This window comes from Macaca mulatta, chromosome 1 (assembly GCF_049350105.2).
Source record: "Macaca mulatta isolate MMU2019108-1 chromosome 1, T2T-MMU8v2.0, whole genome shotgun sequence".
Classification (NCBI taxonomy): domain Eukaryota; kingdom Metazoa; phylum Chordata; class Mammalia; order Primates; family Cercopithecidae; genus Macaca; species Macaca mulatta.
Window position 1 is genome coordinate 192571367 of NC_133406.1, and position 19152 is coordinate 192590518.

Consider the following 19152-nt stretch of genomic DNA (forward strand, 5'->3'; position numbering starts at 1 on the left):
CATCTCACTTGCAAAGACACACATAGCCTCAAAATAAAGGGATGGAGGAAGATCTACCAAGCAAATGGCAAGCAAAAAAAATCAGGGGTTGCAATTCTAGTCTCTGATAAAACGGACTTTAAACCAACAAAGATCAAAAGAGACAAAGAAGGCCATTACATAGAATCAATTCAACTAGAAGAGCTAACTATCCTAAATATATATGCACCCAATACAGGAACACACAAATTCATAAAGCAAGTCCTTAGAGACCTATAAAGAGACTTAGACTCCCACACAATAATAATGGGAGACTTTAACACCCCATTATCAACATTAGACAGATCAATGAGACAGAAGGTTAGCAAGGATATCCAGGACCTGAACTCAGCTCTGCAACAAGCAGACCTAATAGCCATCTATAGAACTCTCCACCCCAAATCAACAGAATATACATTCTTCTCAGCACCACATCACACTTACTCTAAAATTGACCATATAATTGCAAGTAAAGCACTCCTCAGCAAAAGTAAAAGAACAGAAATCACAACAAACTGTCTCTCAGACTATAGGGCAATCAAATTAGAACTCAGGATTAAGAAACTCACTCAAAACTGCACAACTATATGAAACTGAACAACTTGCTGCTGAATGACTACTGGGCAAATAATGAAATGAAGGCAGAAATAAAGATGTTCTTTGAAACCAATAAGAACAAAGACACACTGTACCAGAATCTCTGGTACACATTTAAAGCACTATGTAGAGGGAAATTTATACCACTAAATGTCCACAAAAGAAAGCAGGACAGATCTAAAATCAACACCCTTAACATCACAATTAAAAGAACTAGAGAAGCAAGAGCAAACAAATTCAAAAGCCAGCAGAAGGCAAGAAATAAGTACAATCAAAGCAGAACTGAAAGAGATAGAGATATGAAAAAACCCTCCAAAAAATCAATGAATCCAGGAGCTGGGTTTAAAAAAAAAAATAGATAGACTGCTCTACAGACTAATAAGAAAAGCGAGAAGAATCTAATAGATGCAATAAAAAAATGATAAATGAGATATCACCACTGATCCCACAGAAATACAAACTACCATCAGAGAATACTATAAACACCTCTATGCAAATAAACTAGAAAATCTGAAATAAATGGATAAATTCCTGGACTCCTACACCCTACCAAGTCTAAACCAAGAAGAAGTTGAATCTCTGAAAAGATCAATAGCAAGTTCTGAAATTGAGGCAGTAATTAATAGGCTGCCAACCAAAAAAATCCAAGACCAGACAGATTCACAGCCGAATTCTACCAGAGGTACAAACAGGAGCTGGTATCATTCCTTCTGAAACTATTCCAAACAATGGAATAAGAGAGAATCCTCCCTAACTCATTTTATGAGGCCAGCATCATCCTGATACCAAAACCAGGAAGAGACACAACAAAAAAAGGAAATTTCAGGCCAATATCCCTGATGAACATCAATGCAAAAATCCTCAATAAAATACTGGCAAACTGAATCCAGCAGCACATCAAAAAGCCTATCCACCACAATCAAGTCGGCTTCGTCCCTGCGATGCAAGGCTAGATCAACATACACAAATTATAAACCTAATCCATCACATAAAAAGAACCAATGACAAAAACCACATGAATATCTCAATAGATGCAGAAAAGGCCTTCAACAAAATTCAACATCGCTTCATGCTGAAAACTCTCAATAAACTAGGTATTGATGGAATAGATCTCAAAATAGTAAGAGCTATTTATGACAAACCCACAACAAATATCAAACTCAATGGGTAAAAGCTGGAAGCATTCCCTCTGAAAACTGGCACAAGACAAACATGCCTTCTTTCACCACTCTTATTCAACATAGTATTGGAAGTTCTGACCAGGGCAATCAGGCAAGAGAAAGAAATAAAGCATATTCAAATAGGAAGACAGAAACTCAAATTGTCTCTGTTTGCAGATGACATGATTGTATGTTTAGAAAATCCTATCATCTCAGTCCAAAATCTCCTTCAGCTGATAAGCAGCTTCAGCAATGTCTCAGGATACAAAATCAATGTGCAAAAATCACAAGCATTCCTATACACCCCTAACAGACAGACAGCCAAATCATGAATGAACTCCCATTCACAACTGCTACAAAGAAAATAAAATACCTAGGAATACAACTTACAGGGGATGTGAAGGACTTCTTCAAGGAGAACTACAAACCACTGCTCAAGGAAATAAGAGAGGACACAAACAACTGGAAAAACATTCCATGCTCATGGATAGGAAGAATCAATATCATGAAAATGGACATACTGCCCAAAGTAATTTATAAATTTGACATTATCCCCAATAAGCTACCATTGACATTCTTCACAGAATTAGGAAAAACTAATTTAAATTTCATATGGAACCTGAAAAGAGCCCACATAGCCAAGACAATCCTAAGCAAAAAGAACAAAGTTCAAGGCATCACGCTACCTGACTTCAAACTGTACTAAAAGGCTACAGTAAGCAAAACAGCATGGTACTGGTACCAAAACAGATATATAGACCAATGGAACAGATCAGAGGCCTCAGAAATAACACCACACATCTACAACCATCTGATCTTTCACAAACCTGACAAAAACAAGAAATGGGGAAAGGATTCCCTGTTTAATAAATGATGTTCAGAAAACTGGCTAACCACGTGCAGAAAACTGAAACTGGACCCCTTCCTTACACCTTATACAAAAACTAACTCATGATGGATTAAAGACTTAAACCTAAGACCTAAAACCACAACAACCCTAGAAGAAAACCTAGGCAATACCATTCAGGAGTCATGGGCAAAGACTTCATCACTAAAACACCAAAAGCAATGGCAACACAAGCCAAAATTGACAAATGGGATCTAATTAAACTAAAGAGCTTCTGCACAGCAAAAGAAACTATCATCAGAGTGAACAGGCAACCTACAGAGTGAGAGAAAATTTTCGCAATCTATCCATCTGACAAAGGGCTAATATCCAGAATCTACAAACAACTTAAACAAATTTACAAGAAAAAAACAAATAACCCCATCAAAAAATGGACAAAGGATATGAACAGACACTTCTCAAAAGAAGACATTTATGCAGCCAACAAACATATGAAAACAAGCTCATCATCACTTGTCATTAGAGAAATGCAAATCAAAACCACAGTGAGATACCATCTCATGCCAGTTAAAGTGGCAATCATTAAAAAGTCAGGAAACAACAGATCCTGGAGAGGATGTGGAAAAATAGGAACGCTTTTACACTACTGGTGGGAGTGTAAATTAGTTCAGCCACTGTGGAAGACAGTGTGGTGATTCCTCAAGGATCTAGAACTAGACATACCATTTGACCCAGCCATCCCATTACTGGGTATATACCCAAAGGATTATAAATCATTCTACTCTAAAGACATATGCACACATATGTTTATTGTGGCACTGTTCACAGTAGCAAAGACTTGGAACCAACCCAAATGACGATCAGTGATAGACTGGATAAAGAAAACGTGACACATAACACAGAATACCATGCAGCCATAAAAAAGGATGAGTTCATGTCCTTTGCAGGGACATGGATGAAGCTGGAAAACTTCATTCTCAGCAAACTAACACAAGAACAGAAAACAAAATACCACATGTTCTCACTCATAAGTGGAGTTGAACAGTGAGAACACATGGACACAGGGAGGGGAACATCACACACTGGGGCCTGTTGGGGACGGTGGGGGGCTAGGGGAGTGACAGTATTAGGAGAAATACCTAATGTAGATGACAAGTTGATGGGTGCAGCAAAGCACTATTGCACGTGTATACCTATGTAACAAACCTGCATGTTCTACACTTGTATCCCAGAACTTAAAGTATAATAAAAATAAATAAATAAACAAAAAATCTAAAATTCATATGGAGCCCCCAAAAAATGCCCAAGTAGCCAAAGCAATTCTAAGCAAAAACAACAAAGCTGGAGGGACCCCTTTTCCAGGCTTCAAATTATATTAAAAGTCTCTAGGAACTAAAAACACATGGTATTGGCATAAAAATAGACACATAAGTCAATGGAACAGAATAGAGAACACAAAAAAAGAGCTACATATTTACAGCCAATTGATCTTTGACAGATTTGATGAGAACACACGCTGGGGAAAGGACACATTGTTGAATAAAAGGTACTTGGAAAATTAGATAGCCATTTGCAGAAGAATGAAACTGGACCCCTATCTCTCAACAGTAACACAAATTAACTCAAAATGGATTAAAGACCTAAACATAAAAGGTAAAACAATAAAAATCCTAGAATAATACCTAGAAAAAACTCTACTGGACATTGGCCTAAGCAAAGAATTTATGACCAAGTCCTCAAAAGCAAATACAACAAAAACAAAAACAGACAAATGTGACCATATTAAACTAAAATTCTTCTGCCCAGCAAAGGAAATAATCAACAAAATAAAGACACAATCTGCAGGATGGGTTAAAATATTTGCAAACTATTCATGTGACAAAGGTCTAATATCCAGAATATATAAGGAACTCAAACAACTGAACAACAACTAAAACAATGAATGATATCATTAATAAGTGACCAAAGGATATGAATAGATATTTTTCAAAAGAAGACACACAGGTATATGAAATAATATTCAGCATCAGTAATCATCAGGGAAATGCAAATTAAAATCACAATGTTATATCATCTTGACCCAGTCAGAATAGCTATTATTACGCACTTTGGGAGGCTGAGGCAGGTGTATCACCTGATGTCAGGAGTTTGAGACGAGCCTGCCCAACATGGAAAAACCCCATCTGTACTAAAAAATACAAAAATTAGCCAGGCATGGTAGCACGTACCTGTAGTCCCAGCTACTCGGGAAGCTGAGGGAGGAGAATCGCTTGACCCGGGAGGCAAAAGTTACAGTGAGACAAGATCACCCCAAATGCACTTCAGCCTGGAAGACAAAGTGAGACTCTGTCTCAAAAAAATAAAAATAAACTTAAAAATAACAGATTTTGGCAAGAACGCAGGGATGAGGGAACTCATATACTGTTGGTGGGAATGTAAATTACTAAAATCTCTATGGAAAACACTATGGAGATTTCTCAAAGAACTGAAGATAGAACTGCTATTTCATCCAGCAATCCCACTATTGGGTATCTACCCAAAGGAAAAGAAATCTATATATCAAGAAGATACCTGCACTCATATGTTTATTACTGCTCTATTCACAATAACTAAGGTATGGAATAAACCTAAGTGTCCATCAACAGCTGATTGGAGAAATAAAATGTGGCATATATACACAATGGAACACTATTCAGCCATAAAAAAGAATGAAATCACATTTTTGGTAGCAACATGGATGACACTGAAGGCTTTAGTGAAACGAGTCAGACACAGAAAGACAAATATCACATATTCTCACTTACAAGTGGGAGCTATTAATAAATAATGTATACCAATGGGTATCAGGTATGGAATGATACACAATGGAGACTCAGAAGGGTGAGGGGGTTGGAATGAGTGGATGATGAGAAATCACTTAATGATTATGATGTACATTATTAGGGTGATACCTTAAAACCCCTGACTTCACTGCTATGAAATCTATGCATGTAACAAAATTGTACTTGTACCGAATACGTTTCTACAAATAAAAAGAGATGCCTGATAATAAGACACTAAGTGACCATAAAAATACACACTAGGCCCATTAACATGAGCTGATGGGTTTGTCAGCTGGTCAGAATCTTAGCATAAATCAAGTTGAAAGGTTAGTGAAAGGAAATCTGGGAAATGTGTTAATATAACTTTCAGAATGAGCACAAAGTATGACACAGTCATGAATTATTTACATCATTATACAAAGTTGCCTTTTGGAGAAGACGCTTTCTATGGTCGAATGGACAACGTGCCCCACCCTGTCAGTGTCAGCCACTTTTTGAGTAACTCCGGTGCTTGTTTAATGGACTCACGTACAAAACAGCCATGGTAATGAGCTGGAGGTTATGCATGAGGTCAACAAAATGGATTTTCTCTTCCCACAGCTTCTCTGCCTGCTGAAACCACTCATTGCCCAAATGCCAATGACAGTGATGATGCATTAAGTCCCAGATTGGCACGCATTCTCTACTGATTGATTATACTGGACCTCTTCCACCATAGGGAGACAAGAGCTTTTTTTTCCACTGGATTGGACAATTATCCTATATACGAATATGCCTTCCTTGGCTGCAGTGCTTCTGCCAGCATCATCAAGCACAGACATATGACAACATTTGTATTGTCATTATGCTGTTCTGTGCAAAGTGGTTTCTGATCAATTTTACCACAAAAAAAGTACAGTGAAGAACTCCTACTTAGGGAATTGACCAATATTACTATATATATATATATATTTCTTTACATAGCAGCAGCTATGTAAAGTTTTATCCTACTAAAAACATGTTGCTACTTGAAAAGCAACATCTGCAAGGCTGAAAAAACCCATAAAATGCAGTCCTTTATTTGAATCAATGATTATATGTGGTGCTTTTTAGTTTTGTGACCAAAATGCATAATTTCAAGACTAGAGAGATAAAAGTGGGAGTGGTTTCCTTTACTATCATATTCAACAATCTATTTATTATATACTCTTGTTTCTCACTCCCATGAGTCTGAGGTCTGTCAGTCTAAAAGGCTTCCCAAGAAACGAGTGACTTCACGTAAGTAGGCAACACTGTCCTGGTGACATGGAAGTTGAGACTGCCACCTGGACAAGTTAGGCTCCCAGTGCCACTGAATCAACCGGTCAATAAAAAGGAATTGATTCTAGCTATCAAGGGGAAATAAACACCATCAAGGAAGAAAGAATTATGCCTAAAAACCAAGGAGTTCTCTGAGAAACATCTAATTACTTCAAGTTCAGTAGTAATTAATTAAAGACCACAGGAATGCAATGAAGGCAGGGTCACTAAAGACTCAGACGCTTTAGGAATTCAGATTTGAGTCTTCCCACCAGATAAAAAACAATCCCAACATAGGAATGGCTGAGGGAAAAGGGAATCTGGAGCAGGAGGTATTAAGTGTAACTACTATTTACAGCTTACGGAAAAGAGGACTGTAGCAGCTATGCCTATTTTCCCTCTTGTTGAGGAGGAATTACAAGCATCCTCCACATAATCTCTTCTTGGGGGCCTAAGTAAAAATAAAAATGTATAGCTGAAACACTGGTAATCAGAGCTGACCAGAAATATTGCTATTCTAAGAAACATACTCCTTATAATATAGACAGATGTCCCCTAGTAGAGTACGAATGTGTCTTTTCTGTAATAACCTGCCTCCACATCATCACCCTGCAGTCCATTGACAGCCTCTGAAGAAGACAGCACTATAAATCTGAGGAAGATCAGTTTAAATGATGCTGACCATAAGGAAAAATCAGGACGAATCATTATCTCATTGTCTTAAAGATAAATTAGTATCCTTTGCTCTTATCCTGAATGTGGACATACTTTCCCTAAGTTCCATTTCTGTTAGTAGCTACAACCAAGCTGACAAAAGAGAAAGCAAACTTATTTTCTTTATCTGCCTTTCCCAGGATCTATCTGCCTGTAAACTAATTATGAGACTCAAGATGTCTGTCTTAATGAACTTTCCCAAAGAAGTTGGGAAGAAGCTAGTAGCAAACTTCCCTTCTTGACACAAAAGAGGAGCCAATAAAAAGGAAAATAAGATTTTTTAAAATTACGGAATAGAACCTGGGACCGATACTGCCCAATTGGAAGAGAAGTATTTGACTAATCATCCAAATATGACTTAATCAATCCAGATTTTTAACATGTCCTTGCTCCCTCCAATTTCTCAGAAACACCACCTTGGTAACCAATGCTGCTATGAGGTGAGAAAAGAGCAGGACAGAACTGAAGTAACAACCAGCTCTCTCACAGTGAGTGATTCACATCAGTATAAGTCAAGCCAAGGCAAGTCACTGCAGCAATAAACTAGTAGCATGAACATCAAAATATCAGTGAAACTGGCCGGGCGCGGTGGCTCAAGCCTGTAATCCCAGCACTTTGGGAGGCCGAGGCGGGTGGATCACGAGGTCAGGAGATCGAGACCATCCTGGCTAACATGGTGAAACCCCGTCTCTACTAAAAATACAAAAAACTAGCCGGGCGTGGTGGCGGGCGCCTGTAGTCCCAGCTACTCGGAGGCTGAGGCAGGAGAATGGCGTGAACCTGGGAGGCGGAGCTTGCAGTGAGCCGAGATCGCGCCACTGCACTCCAGCCTGGGTGACACAGCGCGAGACTCCGTCTCAAAAAAAAAAAAAAAAAAATCAGTGAAACTCCTAAGTGAAGGAAATCTCCTCTCAAAGATAACCTTACAGAATTCAATTTGGTTCTTTCTACAGTTTCATTGTGGTATAATTGACACAAAACCTGTGTGTATTTACGGCATACAACTTGACATTCTGATATACATATATACTATGGAATAATCACCACAATCAAGCTAATTAACATGTAAATCACCTCAATCAATCCCCTCACATAATTATCTTTTTCTTTTGGGTGAATAAAAACAAATAAGCACTACCCTCTCAGCAAATTTCAAGTATACAATACAGTATTGCTAACTATAGTTACATTGCTCTAAATCTTACTCATCTTGCACCACTGAAAATTTGTGACCTTTGTTCAACATCAACCTGTTTCCTCCTTTTTCCAGCCCCTGGCAAACACTAATCTACCCTCGGCCTCTGGGAGAGCAAGATAAAGCTGAAGTAGCAACCAGCTCACTCACAGTGGGTGATTGATATCAGCAGCATCAAGACAAGACAAGGTAAGTCACTGCAGCAATAAACAGCAGCATGAACACCAAAGTATCAGTCAAACTTCTAAGTGAAGGAAATCCCCTCTCAAAGATCACCTTACAAAATTCAGTTTGATATATCAAGCTTGAATATTTGAAACTACACATATAAATGTGATTATGCAGTATTTGTCTTTCTCTGACTGGCTTATTTCACTTAGCATAATGTCCTCCAGTTTCATCCATGTTGCCACAAATGGCAGGATTTTTTTCTGTTTTAAGGCTCAATAATACTTCATTGTATATATACATCATATTTGCTTTTTCCATTCATTCATTGCTGGACATTTAGATTTTTTTCCATATCTTCACCACTGTGAATACTGATGCATTGAACATGGGGGTGCAAATATCTCTTCAACATACTGATATTATTGCCTTTGGATATAGTGAGAAGTGTAATTGCTGGATCATAAGGCAATTTATTGTTAATTTCTTGAGGAACCTCCTTACTGTTCCATAACAGCTGTACCAAGGTACATTCCCACCAACAGTATACAAGCATTTTCTTTACATTCTCTCCAACATTTGTTATTTCTTTTTTATGATAGCCATTAGAACATGTGTAAGATAATATGCTATTGTGGCTTTGATTTGCATTTCCCTGATGATTAGTGGTGTTGAGAACTTTTTCATATGCCTCTTAGCCACTTGCATGTCTTCTTTTGAAAAATGTATATTCAGGCTCTTTACTCATTTTTTAATTGAGTTTTTTTGGCATTCTGCTCTTGAGTTGAATGAGTTCCTCATATATTTTGAATATGAATCCCTCATTAGAAATAGGACTTGCCAATATTTTCTTCCATTCCATATATTGACTTTTCACTTGAATATTTCCTTGGCTGCACAGAAGCTTCTTAATTTGATGTAGCCTTACTTATCTTTGCTTTTGTTGGCTTTGTGTTTGGTGTCATATCTAAAAATCATTGCCCAGACCAAAGTCAAAAGGCTTTTTGCCTATGTTATTTTCTAGGAGTATTATGGTTTCAGTTCTTACATTTAAGTCTTCAATCCATTTTTAGTTCATCTTTGTACATGATGAGAGATAAAGGTCCAATTTACTTTTGCCACATGCAGGAATAGTTTTTCCAACATCATTTTTTGAAGAGTCTCTCCATTTCCCATTGTTTTTATTGGCATCATTATCAAACATCAGTTGACAGTAAATGTGTAAAATTTACTTCTGGGGTCTCTATTCTGTTCCACTGGTCTATAGGTTCTGTTTTTATGGTGGTACCATACTGTTTTAATTATTATATCTTTGTAATATATTTTTAAATCAGGGAGTGTGATGTCAGCTTTTATCTTGCTAAATATTGCTTTGGTTACTCAGATCTTCTTTAATTTTTCATATCAATGCTTTATACTTTTTAATGTGTAAGTATTTTACCTCCTGAGTCACTTTTATTCCTAAGTATTTTATTCCTTTTGATGTTATTTCAAATGGGCTTTTATTTCATAATTTCTTTTATGTGTCAATTTTTGTCTATGTATAGAAGCACAAGTGTGTTTTGTATGTCAAATCTGAATCCTGCAACTTAAATAAATGTATTAATTCTAAAAGTTTTTTACTAGTCATTAGGGTTTTTACATATATGATTAGGTCACCTACAAACAGATAATTTTGCTTCATTCTTTCCAATTTAGGTGTCTTTCATTTCTTTTTCTTGCCTAATAGCTCTGGCTGGGACCTTTATTAATATGCTGAAAAAAAGTTTGTCACATGGATATATTGGGTAATGCTAAGGTTCAGAATATGAATTATCCTGTTACCCAGGTAGTGAGCAAAGTATTCAATAACTTTTCAACCCTTGCCTTCCTTCCTTCCTCTCCACTTCAGTAGTCCCCAGTGTCTTTTGTTGCCATCCTTATGTCCATGAGTATCCAATGTTTAGCCACCCGTTATAAGTGAGAACATGCCATATTTGGTTTTCTGTTCATACATTAATTCGCTTAGAACACTGGCCTCCAACTGCATCTATGTTGCTGCAAAGGACATGATTTCATTCTTTTTTATGACTGTGTAGCATTCCATGGTGTATATGTACTACATTACCTTTATCTAGTCTACCACTGATGGGCATCTAGGTTGATTCTGTGTCTTTGCTAGTGTGAATAGCGCTGAGATAAATATATGCATGTATCTTTATTATAGAATTATTTATATTCCTTTGGGTATATACCCAGTACTGGGATTGCTGGGTTGAATGGTAGCTCCATTTGAAGTTCTTTGACAAATCTCCAAACTGCTTTCACAGTGGCTGAATTAATTTACATTCCCATCAGTAGTGTATAATTATTCCCTTTTCTCTGCAACCTCATCAGCATCTGTTATTTTTTTACTGTTTTTTCTAACACTGCTCCAACGTGATGTAGTTTACTTTAGCCTTCTATACTTGTGTGTCTGTAACTTCCCTCTTTCTGAGAGAAACTGGCTTCTAGTACCTGCTATCCATTTACTTATTTGTTTTGAGTTTTTGTGTTTGAGATGGAGTCTTGCTCTGTCACCCAGGCTGGAGTACAGTGGTGAGATCTTGGCTCACTGCAACCTCTGCCTCCCAGGTTCTAGTGATTCTCCTGCCTCAGTGTCCTGAGTAGCTGGGACTACAGGTGCCCACTACCATGCCCAGTTAATTTTTGTATTTTTAGTAGAGAGGGATTCCACTATGTTGGCCAGGCTGGTCTCGAACTCCTGACCTCAAGTGACCCACCCAGCTTGGCCTCCCAAAGTGTTGGGATTACAGGTATGAGCCACCACACCTGGTCCATTTTTTTACTTTTTAATAATCATATTCTGACTGGTGGGAGATGTTATCTCATTGTGGTTTTGATTTTCATTTCTCTAATGATTAGCGATGTTGAGCATTTTTTCATATGTTTGTTGGCTGTGTGTATATCTTCTTTTGATAAGTACCTGTCCATCTCCTTTGCCCATTTTTTAATGTTTGGTTTTTGCTTATTGACTTGTTTGGTTTTTGCTTATTGACTTGTTTAAGTTCCTTATAGATTCTGGATATTGCACCTTTATTGGATACATGGCTTGCAAACATTTTCTCCCATTCTGTAGTTTGTCTGTTTACTCTGTTGATAGTTTCTTTGGCTGTGCAGCAGTTATTTAGTTGAATTAGGTCTCACTTGTGTATTTTTGTTTTTGTTGCACTTGCTTTTGGAGACTTTGTCATAATAGTCTGATCTTTGACAATGTTGACAAAAACAAGCAATGGGAAAAGGATTCCCTATTCATTAAATGGTGCTAGGATAACCAGATAGTCATATGCAGAAAACTGAAAATTGACCCTTCTCTTTCACCATATATGAAATATCATATATGAAAATCAACTCAAGGTGGATTAAAGCCTTAAATATAAGACCTAAAACTGTAAAAATCCTAGAAGAAAACTTACGAAGCACCATTTGGAAAAGATTTCATGACAAATTCCTCAAAAACAGTTGGAACAAAAATAAAAATAGGCAAGCAATGTTTTTCTTCAATAAGCCATTTTTCTAACTGAAATGTATAAAATGTGTTTGTGGTGAGTGGGTGGAGAGCTTTAAGGAGCATGTGCTCTTCTTAAACTACTGTGTTATAGGACATTGCCATGGTAATGAGTGGCCAAAGAGGAGTTCAGATGAAGGGTTTTGGAGTGAGGGTCAAACAATCTTGAAACTGGGGTGTTGGATTGCTTTTCCTTTGGTCACCAAAGCCTCGTGTGATTAAATAAGAACCTATACTGAATACAAATATAATAATTGCTGACTCCTATGTATTGAGGGCCTGCTAATGGTCTCACAGTACTAAATATTTTACACACATTGGCTCTAATTCTGACAATTACCCTTCAAGATAGATATCACTGTCCCAGATGTATAGGCTAAAGCCAGACATTATCTGGAAAGAATTCGTGGAAGGGATAGGAAAGTTGGTTGCTTTTGTTAAATCAAGAAGCATAAAAGTAGTGTGTACTCTTTTGGTTGGATAACCTCAGTTACAAAGATATTTTCTTATCTTACCTGATAAGAAAATAACATGTCTTCCAAGGAAATAAAAGGGAGCTTCAAAATGCTGACACTGCCCCCTGGCTCTTTGGTCTAGGGTGGGAGAGGAAAAGCAGTAACAATTAGTGACACATACAAAGTAGGTGGTTTTCATGGGGCAGAGTCAAGTTTTCTTTAAGGGAATGTGTTAGGAAAGGTTCTCCAGAGAAGGAAAACCAATAAGATATATATATGGAGAGAGAGACTTGTTTGAAAAGACTGCCTCACATGATTGCGGAGTACGGCAAATCCAAAATCTGCAGGGCAGGCCAGCAATCTGGAAACCTAGGGAAGGGTTGCTGATGTAGCCTTGAGTCCAAGGGGGGTCTGGACACAGAATTTCTTCTTCCTCAGAAGACTTCAGTTTTTTGTTTTTTGTTTTTTTCCTGAAGGCCTTCAACTCATTGTATGAGGCTTACTTAGATTATTGAAGGTAATCTGCTTTAGTCAAAGTCTATGAATTTAAATGTTAATCACATCTAAAAAATGTCTTCACAACAACATCTAAACTGCTATTTGATCAACAACTGGATATCATAGCCTAGCCAAATTGGAAAGTAAAATTAACTATCACAGGAAGGAAAAAAGTAGATAATTATATAAATAAGGCAGAAATATTGGGTAGAGTAAACTGAAATCGGATGAATGTCCTGGGTCAACAGATAGAATGGGTAGAAAAAAATAAATGAAAGACTAAAAGCATAAAAGGATCCATGAAATGAGAGACTACAGGAATTTGCATTTTGGAGTGCCCTATGATGAGAAAGATAAGAAGCATGGTAAAAAGGACATTTCCTAAAGGGAGGACCAAAGCTAATCTAGTGAAGTCCTGTACTATTGGAGTCCTGAGCAGATTAGTAGACTGAGTCTTTCTCATTATTGAAATGAAATATTGTAGGCCACCATTCTAATTTCTTGGAGCAGTTCTTTTAGAAGCAGAAAGGGACTAATCACCTTAGCAGCAACTCATCAATATCGGTCCCTCACTTGTGGTCAGAAAGCCCTAAGCTCTGAAGTAGACCTGAGAAAGAGTAGATTTTTTTCCCATATTGCTTCAGTTAAATCTACCAGCTAACTCAGACTTTTCTCAATTCTCCACCCACACCTTTAATATTTCCACTATCTAATTGGAGATATTTATGAGATATCCAAGTGCACGTGACACTCCACTTCACTATTTTACATTTTTGAGGCTTACCCAGTCCAATTGTCCCAAGTCAGAACCAGTTTATGGAGGCTGTCCTCCTGCTGGAATTTGGTCTGCTTGTTATCTTTGTATCTTTCTGGTATCTCATGTGTGGCCACTGCTTCTGCCATGCACTCTTCTCCTAAATTCCTGAGAATGACCCCTCCACACTACTCCCTGCCTTGACCCAATGCAACTTGTTTCCAAATAGTCTTTCCTATAGCGCCGCAATAAAGCACACTCAAAGCCCTTTCTGAAAATATTTCTGACAATAGGTTTATCAAGGCTCATACATAACAAAAGAAAAACAAAACAACAATAACAAAGCCTATCTGCCCAATCTGCTCTGAGGGGCTATTTTAGCTGATTCTGACCTCCTATGTCCTGGACCCAGACAGCCTGCTAAATAAGACTAACTGCCCACACAGTTTGTTTCATTCTACCAGATCCTAGATTCGTATCTTACTGACTTCCAAAATCCCCTATTAGAAGGGCTCCAAAAAAAAAAGAAAAAGAAGAAGAAGAAGAAGAAGAGGAAGGGCTCCAAATCTGATATCTTCATGGTCCATGTGACAACCCACACACACCCTGAGAAAGTAGTGACGTGATGGATTGAATCAGACTGCTCTAAATTATAATCTTGCATGCTATTTGCTGGCTGTGTGATTGCAGCAAGTCAGTATAAAAGATAAATATTAATTATGTTCTCAATATTCTATGTATTAGATGGAACTGGTCTCATGTTAGTGAAGCCAGACTACCAGACTACTCAGCAAAAGATCAACGTTGAGTCTGTTAAATGTAAATATGAATGAACAGAAATAGGACTTTGACATCCTACTTGCATTTTCTGGTACAAGAGAAAGTTAAGAACCTTGATTCTGCTCACTAATCAGCCAGAAAATCATAGTATTTATAGCATCAAACATAATACTGTAGAATATGTAAACATAGAGGGATTATACCATTTACTTTTCAAAAGATTTCTTTAAACTGCAAGTTCTTCCACTTGCAATTATATACTATGAAATGTTAAATATATGTCAAAACAGCTGATTCTAAAGCAAGCTGGAGAAATTGAATTTTTATTCTTGTTACTCCTATGCCCACTCCATTATCTCAGCTGAGTTCTTATTTCTCTGAGAGTCAGAAAAGGAAACATTTCCTGAATATTCAAGAAGAAAAGAGAGTGAAGAATAAAAGACACATTTCTTCTCACCCACTGTCCAACACATTTCCTTCTTAGTAGATGCCAATGATAGGCAGACAACCAATAAACTAGAAGAACAGGAGTTACATTTTTCTCAACAGTGGGCAGGTATAATATGTGTAAAATTGTGTATTTTCTTCAGTAAGCCTTTTTCTAACTGAAATAGCATATGGGATGGGATTGTGAGTAATTTTAATGAGCATTGCAGAAACTTCGTTTAGGTGTTGAAGTGGTGTGATGACAAAGATAAGAAGTATGGAGGACCATTTTGAACCAAGCAGTAACCCAGTCCAGAGAAAATGGGATTCCATTTAAGAGGTAGGAGCTTGGACTGGTTAAGAGCTTAGACTGAAGAGAGTACAGAGAACCTAGGAAAGAACTCAGGCCATATCTGGATTAAATTCTGGTAACTGGAGGGAAAGTAAAATGAATGATTGACATTAGCATCTACCTTTCCTTGCACTTTCATTCCATTTTTAGATATACTGCTTTATTATTTCAGTTCACATTCCTGCTGGCCCTGCCTGGAATCCCATTTAATACATCCAATATTGAGAATAGAATTAATATTTATCTTTTATACTGACTTGCAGCAATCTTTCCTGAAAAGGATATTTGTGACTTACACAAAATTTGAACTGAATTTGGCTAGGTCATATGCAATAAAACTGGAAGTTGATAAGGGGAACCAATCCCTGGGTGAGGCAGCAATGTTGACACAAACAAAGTAAACTATGCAAGCTCAGACAGGCTGAGCTTAATTTCCAAAACACATGGCAATGACCATTATGCATTATTTCTGGAAGCAGACGACTGCCTACCAGACCATCCTTCCTCTCCAAAAAGTCTACTAGGAATATGTTCATACTATTACTTAGGTCATAGTAACAGGAGGCTGAGAGCTTTGTAGGGTCACAGATAGAGGCAGACAGAAAGTCAGGCTACAGAGTGCTCAGCAAAAGGGACCAGAATGCAAAATCCAAACCATGGACTCAATAAAACTTGGAAAAACTTGACAAAGTTTTGTGAAAGAAGAATAAGAATTATAGAGGTAACAAGGATAGGATCTCAGACAGAAGGACATACAATTTGACCTTAGTGTGTGTCCTTGATACACACAAGGATAGTAAAATAGGAATGAGAGGCAAAAGATTTTTGCATATACCTACATGTATTGTGAATTTGATACATTGTGCTACATATATGCATTTATCATTATGTATTATTAAGAAATGCTTCTCTTTATCTCTACTAAAGTTTTTTGCCTTATGATCTATTTTGTCTGATACCAGAAGAGCTGCACATACATGCAGCCAACAAGCATAGGAAAAAAAGCTCAATGTCACTGATTAGAGACATGCAAATTGAATCCACAATGAGATACCATCTCACATCAGTCAAAATGGCTATTATCAAAAAGTCAAAAGATAAGATGCTGGTGAGGTTGTGAAGAAAGGGGAACACTTATACACTATTGTATAGTTCAATCATTGTGGAAAACAGTGTGGTGATTCCTCAAAAATCTAAAAACAGAGCTATAACCTAGCAATTCCATTACTGGGTATATAACCAGAGGAATATAAATTGTTTCATCATAAAGATACATGCACACATATGTTCATAGAGAACTATTCATAATAGCAAAGACACAGAATAAACCTAAATGCCCATCAGTGATAGACTGGATAAAAAATGTGATCCATATACACCATGGAATGCTATGCAGCTATAAAAAAGAATGAGATCCTTTCCTTTGCAGGAACATAGATGGAGCTGGAGGCCATTATCCTTAGCAAACTAACACAGGAACAGAAAATCAAACATCACATGTTTTCACTTATAAGTGGGAGCTAAATGATGAGAACACATGGACACATAAAGGGAAACAAGAGACACTGGGACCTATCAAAAGGTGGAGGGTGGAAGGAGGGAGTGAATCAGGAAAAATAACTGATGAATACTAGGCTTAATACCTGGCAGATGAAATAATCTTTACAACAAACTACCATGACACATGTTTACTGATGTAACAAATGTGCACATGTACCCCTGAATTTAAAATAAAAGTTAATATTAAAATAAAATTTTTTTAAAATTAAATGAAGAAAATATGTAAATAAGCATTTCTCAAATGAAGACATACAAATGGCAAACAGACATATAAAAATGTGTTCAAGATTATTGATCACCAGAGTAATGCAAATCAAAACTACAATGAGATTCATCGCACTTAAAATGGCTTCTATCCAAAAGACATGCAATAACAAATGCTGGCAAGGATATGGAAAAAAGGGAACCCTCACACACTGTTAGTAAGAATGTAAATTAGTACAACCACGTGTCAGGTTCCAACCCAAGCTGGGGTTCGAGGGGAGTTGGTGGATGTGTGGCAGGTTACTGAAAGAACACTCGAGGGACCGTAGGCAGCTGGGACGTGGCTTTATTCTGTCTCCTACAGAGTCAGCAGTGCCATTATATTACTCACAGACAATATGGCTTAAAGGATGTATGTACCAGTGCAAACCATCCAGAGCTGCTGCTGGAAGGGCAGTGCAGATCCAAGTTACAAACATTGGTCATCTCAGCGAAGGTGTGGGCCCATTTCACAATGCTACTGGAGCAGTATGAGCTCACACAAACAGGTTACATTAAAATGGCTGCATAAATTTGATTACATACTGCACAGGGTTGTGAGCCTGTGCTCCAGACCCTCTGTAATGATGTCTACCTCAGCCTGTTCCTGACTGAATCACAGCCATTTTTCTTACACTCCACCCGCTAGGCTGAGGAAGTCCTTCTAATGGGGAGACGTGCCCACAGGGCAGAACTCTGGAACCAAAGGCCACGGCAGCAATACAGGGAGCAACAACTTACTACTAATGTTCCCACTATGCTGCCCATAATTATTAGGGTCCAGCATAGGCCAGAGTCCAGAGATGCCCACCATGTCAGTAGGGGGTCATCAGTAAGGCTCTCAACTGCCTTGATTTCCTGGGAAACTTCTTGAAAAGCTGTTATGTTTTGTTGATTGTCAGGGATGAGGGTACAACATTGCGTTCCTAAAAGAGCACAGGTGCCACCTTGGGCAGCAGTTAATATGTTTAGAGCCATCTGGTTCTGCAGTACCACCTTCCGGATTTGATCAACCTCATCTGTCAACAGAAGGATGGCAACTCGGGTGTAACTCAAAGCTCAAGCAATGTGCTCCACAAGGGCCGTAACTTGCATTTCTACAGTTATGACACCTGCTCCAGGGATGGTTAAGGCTAAGAGGTAGAGTCACCAGGGGGCTCATCACACTCACAAAAACTGGGAACATAGCATCTCCCACTTACGTGGGCCTCTAAACAACGTGGGAATGACAGTGGCAAGCATATCAGTCCACCCCCAGGTAGAATAGCCAGTCCAGTTTGCTGACAAACATGACCATCCTGTGTCACCACAGACACGAACTTCCTGGGGGCACAAAGCACATTGGAGCCTGACCTTGATGAGGCTACCTATTCCACAAAGGTGTGGTGACATATTGTATTTGTGTAGACTATGGTAGGCAACCACCCCACAGTGATGTTATCCCAATGTTGCTCTATACATCATGGTACCTGTTGTGGGGGCACCATGTGTTCTCCCACTACCCAGCTCCATCCATCATAGATGCTATGGGTCAGCCAGAAAGTGGGCATTCCTTGGGTTTTGTGGTACCCCCTATCCAAAGCTTGCTGTGTCATGTTCCAAATGTCAGCCATGGAACCCCAAATCTCTAACCGTGTCCAGTTTTCCATAGAAGCTCAGTGAAAATAGGATTTCAAAGAGATATTTACACTCCCATATTCATTGCAGCATTAATCACAGTAGCCAAAATGTGGAAACA

The 19152-nt window shown here is 38.1% G+C and overlaps 1 protein-coding gene and 1 long non-coding RNA gene across 3 annotated transcripts in view; one reads left to right on the forward strand and one right to left on the reverse strand.

Annotated features, from left to right (window-relative positions):
* Positions 1–19152, forward strand: part of LOC144333520 (uncharacterized) — a 174915-nt gene that overhangs the window by 144276 nt on the left and 11487 nt on the right. The window contains exons 3-4 of the long non-coding RNA XR_013402226.1: positions 7844–7958; positions 8707–8820. This is a non-coding gene — a long non-coding RNA (uncharacterized LOC144333520). The remainder of the gene's footprint in view (positions 1–7843; positions 7959–8706; positions 8821–19152) is intronic.
* LOC106998463 (selection and upkeep of intraepithelial T-cells protein 1-like) overlaps positions 1–19152 on the reverse strand; it is a 215810-nt gene that overhangs the window by 80457 nt on the left and 116201 nt on the right. The window lies entirely within an intron of this gene.